This window comes from Octopus bimaculoides, chromosome 11, assembly GCF_046866305.1.
Source record: "Octopus bimaculoides isolate indiv1 chromosome 11, ASM4686630v1, whole genome shotgun sequence".
NCBI classification, from domain to species: Eukaryota; Metazoa; Mollusca; class Cephalopoda; order Octopoda; family Octopodidae; genus Octopus; species Octopus bimaculoides.
This window is the reverse complement of record NC_142938.1, coordinates 77,472,325-77,489,004: the sequence shown is the minus strand read 5'-3', so window position 1 is coordinate 77,489,004 and position 16,680 is coordinate 77,472,325. Positions and strand designations below refer to the sequence as shown.

The window sequence follows — 16,680 nt, the reverse complement described above, 5'->3', positions numbered from 1 at the left end:
TGCAGCCATGCTGGAGCACCGCCTTTAGTCGAAGAAATCAAACCCAGGACTTATCCTTTCTAAGCCCAATACTTATTCTATCAGTCTCTTTTGCTGAACCTCTAAGTTATGGGGACGTAAACAACCAACATCAGTTGTCAAGCGATGGTAGGGGTGACAAACACACACACAAACACACGTATATATATATATATGATGGGCTTCTTTCAGTTTCCGTCTCCCAAATCCACTCTCAAGGCTTTGGTCAGCCCGAGGCTATAGTAGAAGGTGTCATGCAGTGGGAGTGAACCCAGAGCCATGTGGTTGGTAAGCAAGCTACTTACCACAGAACCACTCAGGGGGACAAGCATTAGATAAGGGGTGGATGTGAGGAGCTGGAAAGAAGATCAGGGATAGGAATTTACAAACTGGTCCCGTGCTGGTGATACGCAAAAAGCACCATTTGAGCGTGATCATTGCCAGTGCTGCCTCACTGGCTTCCATGCTGGTGGCACGTAAAAAGCACCATACAAGCATGGTCAATGCCAGTACCGCCTGACTGGCCCTCGTGCCGGTGGCACGTAAAAAGCACCCATTACACTCTCAGAGTGGTTGGCGTTGGGATGGGCATCCAGCTGTAGAAACTTTGCCAGACAAGATTGGAGCCTGGTGCAGCTTCTTGGTTTGCCAGTCCTCAGTCAAACTGTCCAACCCATGCCAGCATGGAAAGCGGACGTTAAACGATGATGATGATGATGATGATGATGAAGGCAAGGGTTAACCTGGAACTATGCAAAATGACAAATGCTCAAGATGCCAAGGAATGAGATTGAACTTAAGACCTAGTGGTTGCAAAGTGGACAACTTAACCATTCGGCTACACACTACCTACAGACTATGAAATAAAAGGATAGCAAAAAAAAAAAAAAAAAAACTATGAAAATAATATAAAAAGAAATCAAGAACATCTTTGTTGACTTGTTCAAAATTCTTGAATTCATCAAAGTTAAAAAATAAAAGGCGCTAGTTTAAAAGATAACGGTTTCCAGAAAAATAACCTCAATTAAATATATAACCCTCTCTTTTTGAGATTAAAGAATTTCAAACTCAAGTGAATATAACATGAAAGGTTTTATTAAATGAAAATATAAACTATAACCCTTTAGAAGTTTCACTAACAACAATACTTTCATATAACATTCCCAAAAGAACAATTACTTGCTTCAATGTGTCTCCCACAGATATTTCGAGTAAAGTATAAACTATTAATAAAAAGAGAGAGAGAACGAGAGAGAAAATATTGATAAAAAAAACAAAGTTTGTGAATCTTGTGATGTTTGTGTCACCAAAGAAAAACGAAAAAAAAATAATAATAATCTGTTCCAAATATTCGGAATTCAGCTCAATTCATGACAAAAGTCTTGGTTTATTTTATTAATTTTATTGAAAAAAAAAAAAAAGATGTCATAAATAAATATTAAATTAAAATTAGACACTTTAGAAGCACGAACTCAAGATGGGGAAAATATGTGCACATCTTGGGTCCGTGCTTCTGAAGAGACTAATTTTAATTTAATGTTTATTTTGTAATTGAAAATGTTAACTATTTACTTTATCACCTGCTACTTATAAACTGATGCTATTTTAAAGAAAACCAAATGAGAAAAAGTACAATAATGAAGGAAAATAGGGGAAAAAATAATAAATTGAATAAATGTACTTTAATAAAAAATGATTCCAAATTTTTTCCCACAAGGGCAGCTAAGGGGAGGGGAGTAAGTCAATTACATTGACCCCAGTGCATAACTGGTACTTATATTAATATATATATATACACATATACGTGTATATATATATATATATATATATATATATATATATATACATACATGCATATATATACATGCATATATATCATCATCATCATCATCATCATCGTTTAACGTCCGCTTTCCATGCTAGCATGGGTTGGACGATTTGACTGAGGACTGGTGAAACCGGATGGCAACACCAGGCTCTAATATATATATATATATATATATATATATATATATATATGTACACACAGATATATATATGTATATACATATTATGTGTGTGTGTGTGTATGTGTCTAAGTTAACGTTCATATCCTATAACTTAGCAATTCAACAAATAGATCCCATTAAATAAGAACAAAACTTAAAAATAAATACTGAAGAAGACCCATTCCATACAATCAACTGGACCCTTCCAGGCAGTGCCCCCAGCATGACTACATCCCAACGACTGATTTGTGTGCATGTGTGTGTGTATGTAAGTATATATGTAAATTCCCGCTATTTCTTTTGTAATTAGTCATTTCAGTTAATTCAATGATAATGAGTTTTGGCTATTAAATATGATAGCACTGTGAGTAATTTATTTCTTTAACAAATGACTAAGGAGTCCCCCCCCTCCTTCATCTCCTCTCTCCCTCTCTCTGACGCACACACACATACATGCATGGAACTGCCCGTGTCAGTTAACTACCAGTTTACTTTCAAAGGGTTTCTGGTTTATAGGTTTGTATTCTATCAGTGGTGCAGTAGTGTATATATATATATCTTTATGGGCATGACTAATCACTATTGAGCTAGCTCAGTCCATCTAGCTGTAAGTAGGTAGTCCACCTTGCTGTGTTCTTCTTTTGCTGGTGACAGAAGGCAGGCAGATAGATAGATAGGTAGACAGACAGACAGACAGACAGACAGACAGACGGACAGACGGACGGACGGACGGATGGATAGACAGACAGACAGATAGATACATACATACATACATACATACATACATACATACATACATAGACAGATAGATAGACTGAGAGAGAGATACATAGATAGACAGACAGATATTAATCTTTGAACATGACTCTGAAATATGAGTCACAGAGTCTTGTAATTTCATGCATGAAGTACACTGAATCACCTAAAAAAGAGTTGAAAGAAACTATATGCTGGCATTCATTGTCAAATACAAGAAAGTCATGCTTTAGCAAGATACCTCTTATGTTCACACACACAGTTATATGCATACATGACCCAATGAGGTAGACTTTATGTGGCCAAATCACTCTCATGTCACAGCCTAATATCTTAGAAAAAAGTGCCAAAGATATTAGGAACTATGCTGAGAGTCATTATTTAATACAAGACGGTCATACTTTATCAAGGTATTTCACACACACACACGTATACGTACATATATGTTTATAGGATTCAGAGACAAAGCCTTTATGTGACTAAATCCCCTTCATTTGATCGTTAAACACAGGTGTAGAACCACATTGGAGACAGCAATCCTACAAACATACAGGAAAGGAAAACAAAAACTGTTAAACATGGTTCGTCCATGGCTGTAGTGCATGTGATTAAAGGATTGACTCTACAGGGGTTGACTGGACCTAAACACCAACAATGCATTCATACAAGTACATTTATATATATATATAGATATAATATATATGTGTTCTGTATACATATGCACATATACACTAAATATATATATACGTCGCCTTACTGGCACTTGTGCCAGTAGCACGTTAGAAAATCATTCGAGTGAGGTCGTTGCCAGTGCCGATGGACTGGCTCCTGTGCAGGTGGCACGTAAAAAACACCATTTTGAGCGTGGCCGTTGCCAGTACCGCCTGACTGGCCCTCTTACTGGTGGCATGTAAAAGCACCCACTACACTCTCGGAGTGGTTGGCGTTAGGAAGGGCATCCAGCTGTAGAAACTCTGCCAGATCAGATTGGAGCCTGGTGCAGCCATCTGGTTTCACCAGTCCTCAGTCAAATTGTCCAACCCATGCTAGCATGGAAAGCAACTTCTACCCTCACGGACCTTATACAGCACCATGGTTCCTTGTACCATCCAGGCGTGATGAAACTGCTTCATTTCGTGCGGTCAAACAATCTACCATTTTCCACCCATGACATAAGATCTGTGACATCTCAATGTCCCACATGCACTGACCTGAAGCTTAGGTTTCTTGTGCCACTGGCAGCTAAACCTATGAAGGCCACTCAGCCGTCCACTAATCACAACAAATATCTACTCACAATTATTGATGAATTTTCTTGCTTTCTATTTGCATTCGCGTATTCTTATGTATCAGCTGCTACTCTACCAACTGTTTTTGATTTTTGGACTCCCTTCTTTCATCCATTCTGATCATGGTGCTGCCTTCATGTCAGCTGAACTGAGACAATTCCTCCATGATAAAAAGCATAGCAACCAACAGGATGACCCCAGACAATCCAGCGGGGAATGGCCTGGTCAAAAGGCTCAATTCAACCTTATGGAAAACCATTACTTTGGCACTGAGGTGTTAGGGAATGAGTGCAAGTCACAGGCAGTGTGTGCCCCTTAATTCTCTGCACTCTATTCAATCCCTCCTCTGTTCAATTTTTATTGTTGCTCAACTTTTGGGACTTCACTACCAGAATGGACCTGTGTCCTTGAAGAAACAACAGAGGCTCTCAAAATGCGATCCAGCAGTGGAAGAGGTTGAATTACTTGAATGCAATCCATAGTACGCCCATGTACACTTATCGAGCAGCAGAGAGGAAACGGTTTTGTTGAAACATCTGGCTCCAGGGGAAGATATGCCAACCAAGCTTGATACCTCACTGTGCAATCAGGAACCTGTGAACGATCTCGAAGAGGAAACACTGGCAGTTGAAACTGGAACCAATCCATTATTTCTGCCAACCCACCCACTCCCATCTAAGCTGATACTTTATAAAAATCCAGACAGATAAAATGCAAAGTTGGCCTCAGCAAGGTTTGAACACCTAATGCAAGGCACCAGAATAACTACCGCAAACACCAACAACTCAGCCAATTCAGGCTATTTTAGAATCAATGAAGACATTAAATTTAGCTATTAACCTATAAAAAAAAGAAAACATCTCCTAAATGGGATGGAAACTGTACTTTCCTTACTCCATAAACCAATGCTCAGACCAAGACTTGATTACACCAGCATTACTGTGATATTACAATAACACATACATAATAAGCCACTTAATTATATCATGTACTGAATGTTGCGTTAATTATCACACAATGATATTTTAGTTTCAATATTTGCTCAACTGAAACACAAAGCACGCATGAAGTGAGATGTTGGCATTGTTTCCATGTAATTTTTCATCTTTTCATTCTTTCTTTTTCCCTGCATCTTTCTGTATTCCTTTCAACAGTACCTGATATACAACTTTATCGTGGCACTCTGTCAGTTATGACAGCGAGGGTTCCAGCTGATCTGATGAACAGCCTGCTCGTGAAATTAACGTGCAAGTGGCTGAGCACTCCACAGACATGTGTACCCTTAACGTAGTTCTCGGGGATATTCAGAATGACACAGAGTATGACAAGGCTGGCCCCTTTGAATTACAGGTACAACAGAAACAGAAAGAGTGAGAGAAAGTTGTGGTGAAAGAGTAGAGCAGGATGTGCATCAGTCCAAACCATGATGGTAACTGGAAAAAAATGGTAAGGCATTATGTATATGAAGACACCAGCACCACCTGCTGCCAAATTTCATTAGTGTCATAACGATGGCCGTGTGAAATATGGGAGTCTTTTCTGCTGCTTATCTCAGTTTCTGTCTACCAAATCCACTCACAAGACCTTGGTCAGCCTGGGGCTAGGGTAAAAGACATTTGCCCAAGGTGTCACACAATGCACTTGAACCCAGAACTATGTGGTTGGGAAATAAACTTCATACCACACAGCCACACCTGTGAAGAAGGAAGGAGCACTCCGTCGGTTACGACAACAAAGGTCCCAGCTGAAACGATCAACGGAACAGCTTGCTCGTGAAATTAACGTGCAAGTGGCTGAGTACTCCACAGACACGTGTACCCTTAATGTAGTTCTCAGGGAGATTCAGCATGACACAGAGTGTGACAAGGCTGGCCCTTTGAAATACAGGTACTAATCATTTTTGACAGCTGAGTGGACTGGAGTAACGTGAAATAAAGTGTCTTGCTCAAGGACACAACATGCCTCCATGAATTGAACTCATGACCTTACAATTGTGAGCCGAATGCTCTAACCACTAAGCCACATGCCTTCACTTGTACAGACTACAATAAATGCTGAAGTATATTTGCATACCAGGTTGAGTCAAAAGTTATTTTTGGATTTTCAATGAGGATTCTTGGCAACTTGTATCTCCATGTTATTATTTTGATACAACTTGTTGTCCAGTCACTACTGAATTGTTTCTTCTTTAGAAATAATACATTTCTAAATCTCTCAGAGATTTATGCAGTAGTGATACAATGAGGTAGTTGTATGCTGTCAACTTAATGTGACAGTGCCCTTATGTTTACAAGCTGGGTGGAGGTGCTTGTCTCCCCTTTGTAAACATAAGGACACAGGAAATGTGTCAAGGTTGACAGGAAGCAGTGCAACTTCCAAGGTCTAAACAACAGTAGTATTATTCCCTTCATGGGACTGTCACATTAAGTTGACAGCATACAACTGCTTCTTCTTTATTTTCAAAAATAACAGATTAACATTAATGGTGTGTTCTTTATTTTACAGCTTCAATAATGAGCAGTGAAAAAAATTGCAATCTGAGCCATTTTATGCCACCTTTTGGCTCTGACTGCAAGGGCAGAGGCAAAAGAAATTAATGATGTGGAAGCCCCCAGGAACTGTCAATGAACACGTAACATAAAACTGGTTCAGACATTTCAAGGAAGGTGACACCAGCTTCAAAGACAAACCAAGGTCAGTGAGACCTTCTGTCGTGGAAGATTAGGCCTCGCTTGAAATGGTTGTACAACAGCCAAGCACAAACACTCATACATTGTCAGGAGAACTTGGCCCTTCACAAAGCACCTTCAATCGACACCTCCATAAACTTGGTCTTGTGAATAAATGCTGTTGAGAAGCTCCTCATGAAATGACCAATGACCAGACTCAATAACATGTGAATATTAGCAAACAACTACTAGCAAATGCTCAAAATGCCTAATTTTAGCATTGAATTGCAACTGAGGGATCAAAAATGGATCTATTTTCATTTTCCTAATAAGAGTAGTCAGTGGTTTTATTCCAGCCAGGTTTCAGAACCTGTTGTCAAACAAGAATGGTTTGAACAGAAGGTCATGTTGTGTGTTTGTTGGAATTTCAAGGGTGTGTTGCACTTTGAGTTTGTCCCAGATGGTCATGCTGTGAACACTAACCTTTATGTTCAACAACTGCAGCGAGTATATGAAACTTTGAAAGCCCACAACCCAGCATTAGTCAACCAAAGGCACACTCTCCTGCAGTATGTCAATACCCCAGTACACACTGCCAATGTGGCCAAGTGTAAACTTGAAGAACTTCAGGGGCGAGAAGTGCTGACTCACCCTACCTACAGTCCAGGCCTTGCATCATCAGGTTACCACTTTTTCTGAGCCATAATTCCTTTCCTGCATGGATGGAGATTCAACCATGTGGATGAGGTTGAAAATGGATGCACAATGATGACAACAGACAATAGAATATAATAGGATGGGTTTTTAAATGCTTTTTGCATGTAATTTGTTTGATGCATGTAATTAATGATTTCATGTAATTAAAGTTTGAAATGCCAAAACAACTTTTGACTCAACCTGATATCTTCATTTATCATTTACCAAGTACTTTAACCAGGTTTAATTAACGGTTCATTATGCAAATAACCTCCTAACAAGACTGAAACCATTGAAGAGACAGAAACAGTAGGGGTCCTCATAGGGAGTTAGTAATCTCCTATTATGTTCTATAATCAAATCGTACAGAGGTTTGGTTTGCTTTTCATCCCACAAGGGGTCAATGAAATTTATGACAGTAATACACTGGGATAGACTCAACAGATTAAATAATTATGCTCCTTATAAATGAGGATGCTGATGATGACAATGTTATGAAGGATAATGGTAATGACAATGATGATGATGACAATGAGTTCCAGGCTCAGGTGGTAGTTTAGTGTCATGTTTAGAAAGGTGAAATATATGGTTAGTCCACATTGTTCTTCAAGATTTACAGGGCTGGTTTCCCAGTTTCTCTGGCCTAGACATCCCCACAGGATGGGAAACCAGTCCAGAGCAGGATGACTCCTTTGTATCAGCTGAGTGGACTGGAGCAATGTGAAATGAAGTGTCTTGCTCAAGAACATAATGCATCACCCAGTCCAGGAATTGAAACCACAATCTTAAAATCATGAGTCCAACACCTTAACCACTAAGCCATGTCCTCCACAATGTAAAATATACAGCAAGCTGATATACATATATTTATACATACCTTGTAGGTGTGTGTCTGTGTGTATATATATATATGTATTTACATTTATACACATCTTGTATGTTTGTGTGTATAGGTGTGTATATTATTACTGACATGTCTAGACATGTGAAATCAATAGCTAGCTGATACACATATATTTATACACACCTGTGTGTGTATTTATATTTATACATACCTTGTATGTTTGTGTGTGTTTGACGTCTTTATGCAAAATGTATAGCTAGCTGATATACATACATTTAAATACACCTTGTAAGTTTGTGTATGTGTGTATATTACTAATGACATTTTTATGTGAAACATATAGCTAGCTGGTGTACAGTAATCTCTCAACTATCGCAGGAGTTACGTTCCAAAACCCCCCACAGAAATAATTAAAATCTAAAAAGATATAAATACCTATCGGCCACATAAACCTGTGTACTGAGTGAATAATAGATGAACCATGATGTACTGAGTGAATAATAGATGAACCATGATGTACTGAGTGAATAATAGATGAACCATGATGTACTGAGTGAATAATAGATGAACCATGATGTACTGAGTGAATAATAGATGAACCATGATGTACTGAGTGAATAATAGATGAACCATGATGTACTGAGTGAATAATAGATGAACCATGATGTACTGAGTGCATGATGGGTGAACTGCGATCTGGTGAGGGGTTACTGTACATATATCTATAGACACCTTGTGTGTGTGTGAGCATATGTATGTGTATAAGGTTCAGTTACACTGAGTAGCACTTTGTGAAAGTGTCCACTTGTATAGTCGTAAGCAAATCAAAGCCTTGTGTGTGGATTGAGTGGATGGGAACTGAAAGATGGGAATATATACATGTGTGAATACATGTGTGTGTGTGTGTGTGTGTGTGTGTAAATGTCATCTTCCTGGTGAGACAGTTTCAGAAATACTTAGCTAGGAGTAGACAGTCATTAGTCTAGAGAAGGCCTTTGACTGGTTTCCCATACTCTGTAATCTGGTGGTTGCTAAGGAAGCTATGAAATGCTTTAACCCTTTCACTACCAACCCGCTTGAAACTAACTCTGGCTCTGTAATACAAATGTCTTGTTTTCATAAGTTTTGAATTAAAATCTTCCACCAAACCTTAGTCACAATTTATGTTCCTAATATTAGCTTAATGGCAACTAAGTTATTTTACTAAATTCTTTGTTGTATTTGAAATAATTGAAAGAAACACAGAGCATCTCAGAATAAATACAATAATGAAAGGGTTAAGAGGGCTGTACACATCATGTGCAGAAGCACAGTCAGCAAGGTGAGAATCAACAGTCAGATCAATGGTGAACTTAGCATGCATGTAAGGATCAATCAGGGGCCATTTACCATGTGAGAGAGAGAAATTATGCTTGAGCTGTCTTGTTTCGACAAGACAGGCTTAATTAAACAAACATCACTGCCATACAATCAGCGGTGTGTCTGCAATCTTTCATGAAAAACATGTCCAACAATTGTACTGTTCATGTTCAAAGCACATGGGGAAATCTTACACCACTTGTCACAAAAAGGTGAGGGTTAGTGAGAGCAAGAGCATCCAAACATTGAAAAATCTGCCTTGATGGATTTTCCCTGACCCATAAAATGCACAAGAAAGTGGATGTTAAAACGAGGAGGAGGTACATAGGATACATGCTAATAACTCGCATAGTCAATCTAGTTTGACAGGAAGGCGTCATGCCCAATGATTAATGTAACAGTAGCATTATCAAGTAGTACATGAGCAAATGAGACATATTACTGAAAGATAACTAGAGATATCAAATTTTTTTTATGCCCTGGTAGTTAAATTTTCTATATAATTCTCATAAACAGGTTATGAAAGTTATAAGAAAGAGTTATTGCATAATTGATTAAGAACAAAATTAGCTTGGATGAGATGCAGTTTGGTTTTATGCCAGAAAGTGGTACAACTGATGTCATCTTCCTGGTGAGACATCTTCAGAAGTACTTAGCCAGGAGCAGACAGTCATTTGTCTAGAGGAGGCCTCTGGCTGGTTTCCGTACTCTGTAATCTGTAATAAAGGATAACATCAAATCTATCCATATCCACTATCTCCTCTACTGTCTAAGGGATAAAAATATCCGTTATACTACTGATATAATTACCTATGTTAACCCTGGTCATACATATGCAAGCATAATATGCTCATACACATACATGCATATATTTATACACATATTTATATATCCGTTTATATATTTGTTTTGCAAGATTTTTGATGTGAAATCGTGTGTTGGAACAGATGGTGTTGTACTTGGGGATGGTCATATTGCCAATAAAAACACACGCACTGTATGTTTGGTGTTAATTTGCTTCAGCTTTATATTACATTATATTACCAGTGTTCTTTCGTCACACTTCTGTGACCTCATCAGTGGTCCTTTGCTTTCTTCTTTCTTATGTGTGTCTCACCTTGCTAACTATCAGCCATTTTTCTTAAATTAACACCAAACATACAGTGCGTGTGTTTTTATTGGCTAAACTGGCAATATGACCATCCCCAAGTACAACAACATTATATATCATTATCATTTAATATCCTTCTTACATGTTGGCAGGGCTTGGAGAGTTTGACAGGAGCTGGCAAGTCAGAAGACTGCACCAAGCCCCACTGTCAGTTTTGGCATGGTTTCCACAGCTAGAAGCCCTTCCTAATGCCAACCACTTTACAGAGTGCAATGAGTGGTTTTTATGTGGCACCAGTGAGGTTACCAAGTAACTTGCAAGACAAGGGCCACTCAACTGAGGGAAGGAGTAGTATTGAGTGGGGTGTTTTTGTGCCAGGTGATGAAAAATAAGACAATGAATAGAGGGACCAAGACATGCATGGCTACTTCAGTTGGAGAGAGAGAGAGAGAGAGAGAGAGAGAGATAGAGGGTGTGAAGATGTGATGCGGCATACACACCAAGTTACAGGGTGGTGTATATATTGAAGAGGACCAGGGATTGGATAGTGTGGGTGGGTAATTTACATTCACAAGGCTGTGAAAGAAGACTGGGAGATGGAAGTGACAGGAATGCAGTAAAAGGGACCAGGAGAGGTGGGCATGTCAGGGAGATATGTTGTGGAAAGAAACTTGACAGGGACATAGTGTTTGCAGGTAGGTTCATGAGGGAGCGAGGGAGATAGTGGGGAAGGGAATACAAAGTGTAATAAACACAGGTGAGGGAGCTGGGGAGAGGTGTTTGGAAGATGCAATGAGGAGAGGAGTTTTGTCCAGGACCGACTGCATGATGTGGACATAAAGGATATGCCTTTGTGGCCTTGGTTTTACTTAGCTGCACAGGTCTTCTCAAGCACAGCAAATGCCAATCTTTTGATCTTTTGTTATCTCCTCTGGGAGGCTCAGCATTTGAAGATCATTTTTCAATACCTTGTCCCACATTTTCCTAGGTCTTCCTCTTCCACAGGTTCCGCCCACATTTAGAGATTGGCACATCTTTAAGCAGCTGCCTTCATCCGTATGCATCACAAGACCATACCAGGGCAATTTTCTCTCTAGCACACTATATCTGATATCTCTTACACTCAATTTTCCTCCACTTTGCTGGCTCCATTTCTTTTAAAATTTTGCATGTCTTCTGCATTCACAGCCCATGTTTCACTACCATGTTGCATAGCTGTTTTAAAACAGGCATCATACAATCAGCCTTTCATACTGAGTGAGAGGCCCATTGTTACCAACAAAGGAAATAGCTCTCTCAACTTTGCCCAGCTGGTTCTTATCCTAACAACTACCTACTACCTATGAGGATCCCCCCTCCAGGCATCTAAGCAAGTCTACTTCCTGTGTATTCTTAGTGTTCATTCATATATTTATATATATATCTGATAATATATATAGGTGCAGGAGTGGCTGTGAGTGGATTTTGGTAGATGGACACTGAAAGAAGCCCATCATACATGTATATGTGTGTGTGTGTGTGTGTGTGTGTGTGTGTGTGTGTCTTTGTGTATGTGTTTGTCCCCACTGCCACTGTCTGACAACTGGTGCTGGTGTGTTTACATCCCCATAACCTAGCAGTTTGGTAAAAGACACCAATAGAATAAGTTCCAGACTTTAAAAACAAAGTCCTGGGATCAATACATTCGACTAAAAATTCTTCAAATGGTGCCCCAGCATGGCCACAGTCTAATGACTGAAACAAGTAAAGAAGACACACACACAGAATTACCTCTTTTTCTGGTAACTTGTGCTGATGAGAACTAAGAGCTGAAAACACATGTGCCCCATCAGTTCAGTAGGAGCCACTCTGAGCTATGGTGTTTTAAACTTTTTTGTCTCAAGTGAGAAATTTTTTCCTCCATGACAAATTGCAGTGAAAAGCCTTTTTACAAGTTCAAATATCTTTCAAGCGTATATGAACTAATCTTCTTAAAGTATATATAAATTCTGATTCAAATCTTACAAATTAATCTGTTTCATTGTGCCTTTACAGCTATCTTCAAAATAAGAATACATACACACACACATATAAATCATCTGTAAAAACATAAATCTGAAAGAAGCAGCAGACTCGGAGATGTAGAGCCGCATATATTAAAAATTGGGAAGGCCAGTTTATGTGACTACCTTAGGTTTCTCATCCATAAAGGGTTTAGCTTTATAGTGTATCATCAGGTCCCAAAATTTATTGGCCTGTGACCTCTTAAAAATATGGAGGCGCATTTCTGCCTCTCTAATTTTAAGAGGTCTTGGCCAGCCTTCCCAATTTTAGGATATATATATATATATCTTAAAATTGGGAAGGCTGGCCAAGACCTCTTAAAATTAGAGAGGCAGAAATGATGATGATGATATATAAAAGACATTTGAGCGAGGTCGTTGCCAGTGCCCCTGGACTGGCTCCTGTGCAAGTGGCACGTAAAATACACCATTTTGAGAGTAGCCATTGCTAGTACCTACCGCTTGACTGGCCCTCGTGTCGGTGGCACGTAAAAGCACCCACTACACACTCGGAGTGGTTGACGTTAGGAAGGGCATCCAGCTGTAGAAACTCTGCCAGATCAGATTGGAGCTTGGTGCAGCCATCTGGTTCGCCAGTCCTCAGTCAAATCATCCAACCCATGCTAGCATGGAAGGCGGACGTTAAACGATGATGATGATGATGATATACATTAGCATATATGTATATAAATGTGTGTGTGTGAAATTTTAACTATGTTGTATAAAACAAATTATCATAGGCATTTTAAAGTTCAGTTTTGCAAGTGACATGGGTTGGATAGATCTGATGTACCAGCAAATAAAAGAATCAGATTAATACAAGAGGAGAAACTAGACTGATGCTAATAACATTCATCTCTTTCTCAGAAAGTATCAGTACTGCAATGAAATACCACAGATGCAGCATAGAATCAAAACCTATTAACAACAAACATAAATCCGCATCTTGCCACTATACTTTAAGACAAGTCAGGTGTAATTCCATCACAAGTTGATGGAAAACTGCAACTGGCAACTATGTGATTCGGTACAATCAGCTCACAAGCGAGGAGTTGATGATTCCACTACCAAGCCTACCCAGGGAGGATGATGTGCGAGGGCACCCAGCAGGGTTATCAGACAAAAATCTGTCAAAAGCCAATGAGCTGTTTGAGAATGAACAGTACCCATATCCTGGAGGAAAAGATGAGCATCACCATGGCTACCAAGTTCAAGAATGGATTAGCAGATAAACCAATATCTAATTCTACACAGAATTGGTCAAATGCACGAAGAAAGCAGAGAGAGATTGGTAAAAATAATAAAAAATACAAACAAGGTGCTCCACAGACAGAAATGCTATGAGAAAGAGAAAATAGATCAGTACACTATAACAAGAGAGCCTCTACACAATCGTTTGATCTGCTGGAAATAGCAACCATATCACCCTCAAATCGCACCCTACTTCCTTAAAAAGAAATGACGTGGGTTTTTGTTTTTGGTTTAGCCAGGAAAGGCTCTTCACATGGCCTTTGCAGGTCTCTGACTCCTGTGAGATCTACGCGATTAATGTTTGATATATATATATATATATATATATCAATATATATATATATATATATATATATATATATATAGACACAGAGACGGTGTGGTCACGCCTGGAACACCCTTTATCATAAGGTTAGCACAATCAAGTGTGACTGCTGACTAAGCAACAGTTATATTAAAAACAAAAAATAGATATCCATAAATGCATTTAACTGGAAATCACGTCCGACATTTTCGACTCCAGTCTGTGTATCTGTAATTTTAATACATATCAGTTCTTTAATATTCCGCCAGCTCCAGAAATGCAACAGGTAGGTGCAGGTAAGCCGTACATCAATGATTAGGTGCCCCTCCTCCCCGCCCACTAGTGTGCCAGAGTGGTATGTCAATAGAAAATAAAAATCCGTGTAAGTTTGTGATAGCGATTTAATTGAAATTAAGCAACTAAGTTTGTGAGTGTTACACAATTTCGTTAACATCTATATTTGCCATCACAGTAATTTAAATATTTATATACGTCAAGGTAATTATTGAGATACGACTATATGTTAAATGCTGACTTTCCGAAAATTAAAAGAAAACGATACACCTAAAGTAGACCCTTTAACACAAAATGCAATCAAACAGAAAATCTCATAATAACGAGAACGTTTTTCCCATAGGGAGCCGCGACGTAGCCTTTTGACTTGCTAATAATAGCAGCCAAATCCTACTCAAATCGAACCCTATTTTCATTTTCAAAAATAAAGTTAGTGATTGGATGATGTGACAATCATTATAATACAAAACCGATGGGATAGACATGGTGGGAATGTTTTTGATAAGAAGGGTTGTTCAATTGGGGTTGACAAGCTGAGCCCAAACAAAAACCGAAATGTTTTATAATAAACAGGGAGAAATCATTGATAATTACAATAATAATAAAGTTTTTACAATAACTACACAGGATCAATTGTTACAAAAACCTGTTACACACTAAAATGGGTTACACAATAAAAAGTCCGTACGTGTGTGAGTGTTTGTGAGTATATATGTTGTTAGTAATTATGGAAATTAAACGTCGACGTTTTTAACAAAGTTGGGTAGTTCCGCCCTTGTCCGTGAGTTTGTTGGTCGGTCGACGAAGAGGCAATGTATGTTGTGGACACGTTCTCAGGCTGTCTGCTACTTTTTTCAACTGAACAAGCGCTGAAATAGTTTCACACTAAATTACGTTCATATCTTTGAAAGAAAGAAGGTGGGAGCGATGGGGAGTAGTTAATTTATAGCACCAACAAAGTCAACTGTCAATACACCACGTACTTCGAACGAAAATTATTACAGATCAGAAAATAAGAGCAAGAAGCAATTACATGATATCTATATATACATGACAGCAGATAACCTAAATGGTTAGAGGCGTACGAGGAAAGATATTCTGTACACACGCAAAAAGGAGAGAAAAAACAATGACATAGGTGTGGTTTTAAATTTCGGTAATTGACACGGAGAGAAAGAAGGAAGGAAATCAATAAGAGTTAACTTTTAGGGTAATGGTAACACGAGTTATGAAAGAAAATGATAATTAGTGCGTGGAACAGTGGTCGCGTCCTTATTTGAAAAATATATAAACATACATAAATATATACATACATGCTTGTATACATATATACACACTTAAGTTTAAAACATGTAAAAAGATGGCAATCGATGATGCATGTTCATTTCTAGAGTTTGTTTATAGTGAAATTTCGTGTTATTATAAACAAAACTTAATAGAATCGTTAAACAGATGTCAACCAACCTCCCAGTTTGTTTCCTTCTCCGAGGGCGGCGCAATTACACAATATATATAGATATATATATGTGGGGGAAAAAAAATATTGCCAGCCCCTTGCGTATATCACAACTGCAACAAATTCTAACTGGTGTTGATAAGATATCCGGGCAGAAACAATAAAATGTCGTAATTCATCAGTTAATCAATAGATAAGTTATTTAAAACTCCGACCGTCTTCATATCAGTGAAAAGGAAAGCTCTGACAGAGAGTGAACAGTAAAATACGATCGGCGTGCGTTGTCAGATGCTCCCACAGACGTCCATGTTGTTACGGCCTTCGCAAAGCAGACTTCCCGTTTCAATAAAAGTCTGGCGAAAGGGAGACTAATGTGATGCCATTATCAAAGCCTGACATATAAACTGTTTCAAAACTGAAAGTAAATTTACTAATGTTTTGGTGAGTTGGCTCAGACGTTAGCACGCCGAACAAAATGATTAGCGATATATCTTCCGGCTTTACGTTCCGGGTTCAAATTCCGCCCAAGTCGACTTCGCCATTTACCCATTCGGGATCGATATAATAAGTACCAGTCAAGCACTGGGGTCGATGTAAGCGACT

General features: G+C 38.7%; 1 protein-coding gene across 1 annotated transcript in view; it reads right to left on the bottom strand.

Moving 5' to 3' along the window:
- The window catches only part of LOC106883236 (protein MON2 homolog), a 704,123-nt gene extending 687,721 nt beyond the window's left edge, over window positions 1-16,402 (bottom strand). The window contains exon 1 of the mRNA XM_089360635.1: window positions 16,086-16,402. The gene's annotated coding sequence lies outside the window, so the exon portion shown is untranslated. The remainder of the gene's footprint in view (window positions 1-16,085) is intronic.
- Between the last annotated feature and the right edge of the window lie 278 nt (window positions 16,403-16,680).